This window comes from Nanorana parkeri, unplaced genomic scaffold (assembly GCF_000935625.1).
Source record: "Nanorana parkeri isolate BGI_ZX_2015 unplaced genomic scaffold, ASM93562v1 scaffold5, whole genome shotgun sequence".
Classification (NCBI taxonomy): Eukaryota; Metazoa; Chordata; class Amphibia; order Anura; family Dicroglossidae; genus Nanorana; species Nanorana parkeri.
In genome coordinates this window covers 1857633-1863226 of record NW_017306273.1, presented here as the reverse complement: position 1 = coordinate 1863226, position 5594 = coordinate 1857633, and the positions used below count along the sequence as shown (strand labels likewise).

At 41.2% G+C, this 5594-nt stretch overlaps 1 protein-coding gene across 1 annotated transcript in view; it reads left to right on the top strand.

The window, feature by feature from the left end:
- Positions 1-5594, top strand: part of DNAJC11 (DnaJ heat shock protein family (Hsp40) member C11) — a 117092-nt gene that overhangs the window by 634 nt on the left and 110864 nt on the right. The window lies entirely within an intron of this gene.

The following is a 5594-nucleotide window of genomic DNA, read 5'->3' as shown; positions in this document are numbered from 1 at the left end:
GTAAATATCACAGTGAGGGGGTGCTCTTGCGACTGCAATTATTGGATCACAGGTGCAATGCTCTGGCTCCTGCAGATTCTTCCTCCCGCCCATGCACGTACCGAGATACAGGCATTCAGCAACATGACGAGAAGGAAGTGTCGGTGGACTTGTATTCCACTGAGAAGTCCCTCGGCTGCGCTGGCTTTTCTCCATTCACATATCCTGTTAAAGGATCCGTGAATGGATGACGCTCCTGTGCGCACAGCAGAACCAAACTTGAAAATGTGCACAAGTTTGCTGGGAGAAGAACCCCACCATTCAGGTAAGCGGGGTGGTGGTGGTTTGATATGACTATGTTTTATGTTACTTCCTACGTTTGGGTTTTGGATACTGACACTTTAATGTTCGCACAATATTGACCTTTTTTTTTGCTGTGGGCTCATCGCAAGGCTCGCTTTTTAAAGCAGCTTCCATGTGTACGGCCTTCTAGTTGGAACCATTGACCTTGAGACATGAGCCTGAGACGTGCGCCGGCAGAGTCTGCGTCCGTTGTCAATCATTTTTCCGATAATAGCTGCGCTGAACGATTATGTGATGACTGAGTGATGCAACATGTGAAATAGAAGGATCACATCCTGGAAAAGACAGCATGACAAGTACTTTGAATCTATAACTTTCTTTTATACCCTTTCTCTTCTGGAAACAAAAATGACTAAAAACATTTTAAAGCTGAACTCCGGGCAAGAACCCCCCCCCCCCTTTTGTTTAACCCTTTTGCTGCCAGTGGCCCTGTGTGCAGACACCTGTACCTATGTAAAGCCAACTGTGAGTCTTACACTAGAAGGGATTTTGCTGACTGAAAAGCCACCAGATTGCTTCCAGGGACTGGTAAACAGGTTGCCTACCCTGTTCTAGGTGGCGTAGTGGTTAACACTTCCTCCTTGCAGCACTGGGTCCCCAGTTCAAATCCCGGTCAGAACACTATCTGCATGTAGTTTGCATGGGTTTCCTCCGGGTACTCTGGTTTCCTCCCACACTTCAAAGACATGCTTGAAGGTTATTTGGCTTCTGTCTAAATTGGCCTTCTATGTATGCATGTGAGGTAGGGACCTTAGATAAGCTCCTTAAGGGCAGGGACTGGTGTGAATATTCTGTATGTAAAGCCCTGTGTCTTCTCAGTCTTCTCCATGCAGAGAGTGATGACTGTCCAGTCACTGCTCCCCACGGGGATTTCCCCCTCCCCTCTCTGTTCCTCCAGAGCTCATTGGAGAGGCAGACATGGGAGGGGGCAGTTTAAACACTTCTACTCTCCAATTGAAGTCTGTGGGAGAAAAGGGCATGATCAAAGTGCTCAAGTGTGAACTGCTGTCATAGGAAACAGTGGGGATCCTCATGTCAAGCATTGAAGAACTTCTAGAAAATAGCTTCAGATAGCTCAGATATTACATATCAATACAACACAGACCCCAGACTCACTATATGTGAAAGGCACCTCGCCCCCTAATTGACATAATTTGTACACACCAAGAATTTGGGGTTTAAAGAGGCATAAGTTATAATAAAAGCATATTTTATTTGCTTGTTTCATACAGAATCATGATAAAATTGTTTACTGAAAGTTAGACACATATTAGAGTAAACCCCCTTCTCAGTCGGCCTAACACGTAACACAGCCACATTACAGACTCTTATACCAGTTTGAAAACCATTTAAGTTATCCATATGTTATCTTCATTTTTCGTTTTGCAGTCAACGGTAGTTCTCAGTGGCTTGCGTTTATAGGCCTTTGTCCCGACGCGTTTAGCTGATGTGCTTCCTCTGGGGGCAGAGGGTGACTAATCTAACACAGATACATAATTACTCAATTGTCACAGCATTGATTATATTCAATAAACCTTTAGCATTAATAAATAGTTAATCATGTAATATTGGCAGTGTTATATTTGCTCTACTACTCGCCAACATTGGGTGTCAAGGTCAACACGGATCCTTTTTAGCAAAGGAAAAGCATCATCTTACATGCCCTCCACCTGCCTGGTCAGATGTTGCCTAGTTATTAAGGTTAAAAAAAAGATTCAAGTTCAACCAATAGAGAGAAAAAAGAATAAATAGAAAATCTCCATAAACAGAACCCTATGCTCACAATTACACAGAGCTGATTCAAAGGAAGGATCAATATGTATACAGCTTGGTCCAATTTGCTCCAAAACGAGAATAAAAATCCCTTCCTGATCCTCTAAGGCAGACTCGAGCATTATAAGGCCAGCGGGCCATATCCAGCCCTTGGTCTGTGGCAGTCTGGCCCGTGTACCAATCGCTGACGTGCTCATTCATGGCTAGCTGATAGTTGTTGTACCAACCTCCAAGACCGGTGCATTCACTGCAAGCCATAGCCCAGCACAAGTCAGCGATCGGTCTGTGTGTGGAACACGGGCCAGACTGCCACAGACCAAGGGCCGTAGAAGTAGAATAAAATGGAGGATCAAGAACCAGGCAGATCTTGAAGAAGTAGGATTATTTGTCCGGCCGGGATCGCACAGCAATTCAACGTAAAATAAAGAAGAGTCGCTCGCACTCCAACTGGATTTCTAGTCCATGTTTATTGACCACTGGAGTGTCACATAATAGCGACATTTCAGAGCCACATGGTCCCTTGCCTGAAGAAGGGACCATGTGGTTCAGAAATGTCACTATTATGATGTGACACTCCAGTGGTCAATAAACATTGACTAGAAATCCAGTTGGAGTGCGAGCGACTCTTCTTTATTTTACTTTGATGTGTGGAGGCATCTGCACCCGCCTGATATCCAGTGGCACAATCCGGTCAGGGGTGCGATGGGTACCTTATGAATATTGCACACAGCAATTCAGGCGTGTTCAAATAATATGGCCTTGCGGGCACCATTTTGTTATAGGGCTTTGGACAATGAAACCATCAGTGTCACCTTGTATTATCTCCAAAAAATCAGATGGTGATGCCACCCTGTACTCATATTAGATTGTGCCAAGAACGTTAGATAGGTTCTCTTGTCTGGATGAGACTCCTTCCCATCAAAGTTAGAGGACAACTGTCTTGACATCAAACTTTTTGTTCCTTAAACCAAACTCAGAAAACCTGTTTATGATTTTATGCCTCTAAACTTTAGTTTTCTCGACCTACAAGGTCTAAATTTCTTACATGCCCTCTAGTTACCTCCATCTACAAAGCTAAATGTTCCACGTGTCATTTAATCATACAACTAATTATATATGTATTATATGTGTATATGATGTTTCTGCTATAAGTCAGGACAATAGGGATATAAACAATGTCTATATCTATAACCTAACTAGGGTTGCACAGATACCAGGTACAGTACTCGGTACAAGTACGAGTACATGTACCGATACTTTTGAGCTCCAAGACTACACTAGATAAAAATTCAAAAATTAGGAGGCAGCTGTCATTTGTAAGGAGCACACGGAGCTCCTGGGATTTGTACATCTGTTTTAATGTACGATTTTGTTTTTATAAATTTATAAATAAAGGGATGCACAGATACCAGTTTTGCGAGTACGAGTACTGGTACTTGCCGAGTACTTACAAGTATGAGTACTGATACATTTTTGTTTATTGTCATGTGACAGTTTTTCTAAAGCAATACAGACTAATGATTTCAGGGCAGTGGTGGAGTGCCAGAGCCCGGTCCCAGCTGCAACCCTGGGAGTTCTCATGAAAATTCCAAGTATCTGCACTGGTACTCGAAAAGTATCTGTGCATCCCTAAACCTAACCATATGATAATATTGTGTATGTATGTGTTATATATATCTCTGTATCTCTATATCTCTGTATCTCTATATCTCTGTATCTAGATAGATATGTATCTAGATAGATATGTATCTAGATAGATATGTATCTAGATAGATATGTATCTAGATAGATATGTATCTAGATAGATATGTATATATACACACACACTAATGTATAGATAGCGTTTATGCAAATATGCTGTGTGTGTGTACACAGGTGAAACTCGAATAATTAGAATATCGTGCAAAGTTCATTTATTTCACTAATGCAACTTAAAAGGTGAAACTAATATAAGAGACTCATTACATGCAAAGCAAGATAATTCAAGCCGTGATTTGTCATAATTGTGATGATTATGGCTTACAGCTCATGAAAACCCCAAATCCACAACCTCAAAAAAGTAGATTATTACATGCAATCAATAAAACAAGGACTGTACATAGAACAATATCGGACCTCTGAAAAGTACAAGCATGCATATGTACTCAGTACTTGGTTTGGGCCCCGTTTGCAGCACTTACTGCAATTACTTTTGCATGATATTCTAATTATTCGAGTTTCACCTGTAAGATATATATATATATATATATTTCAATTCAGGACTAACAATATACTTATTATTCTCTGCAATACGCTGCCAATATGAATCGATATGCTCCAAATGTATCTTCTTAAATGTGTTACCCAAAGTTATGCAAAACCATGTAGCTAACAATGCAGTGTTTATGAAGCTTGTATTTTCTGTGAATGACATTCCATATAGAATAAAATAACTTTTCCCTTATCTATGAGAATACACCATAATAGGCAAGAATAATTCAGTATTAAATATATATTTCTGTTTTAGTAAGATAGTCTACATGTTGCTAGAATTAAGTCATTTAACTGCCACGTAATCAATAATAATAGTACTAGTAATAATGTATGTTGATTTAATGTTAATATAAAATATGTGTAATATCAAAATCCCACTACACCCGATATGGCTTGTAGGCCTTTGGAATGCCCAGAATGCTGCATTATCTTTGGTCCTTGGTTGCTAGGTCTGCTGGTGTTGGTTACTAGGATCGCCCAGCAACCCTGTAACCAGTGAAGAAGTCTTTCCACCCCCCAGCTTTACAACATTCTCCGTCCTCTCCTGCACCTCCACCTCCCGGGCCTGGCGTGTGAAAAAAGGGTATGTGGCATATATTCACTACTGGGGCCTGTTCCCACTGGGTCCATGTGTTAATCGTAGGGTCGCGTGCGATCACCAGTGTGGGAGGTGCGTTGCATTGCTATTCAGTTGAGGTGTTTTAACACTGTGGGAAGTGCATTGCGTAGAACCATGTGTTAATCATATGAGAACCAGGGACTGCTGAACCAATAGAACCTATTTGTTTAGTCCTCCACTACAGTCTCAGTTTCTCATGTGGCCCCAAGAAAGAAAACGAATTGCCCTCCTCTGCCCTAAGGTAATCTGATATTACCTGGATCAATAATCTCTGCTGTTCTTTCTGGCGTTGCATCTACTTATAGATTTGAACCAGGGCTTTAAAAGTAAAATCGGCCATTTTACATAGTTTCAGTCTACTATACAATACTGCAATCTTTGATTCTTATGCAACAGATCTGCCATAGACTGAGGCCGGCGGTCAGACGTGCTCTTTGACCGACGGGCGATCATTTATTTTATGGAAAACATTAGAGACGCGCTCGTTTCTTAGCTGATGTGGAAAAGAAATGGAAGGAAATAAAAAAGCTTGAAAAACATAAACTTCATTTGTCAAAACTGGAGAAATCATTACCATTCCCCTTTTGTCTTTTCTACGCCTTTCCTT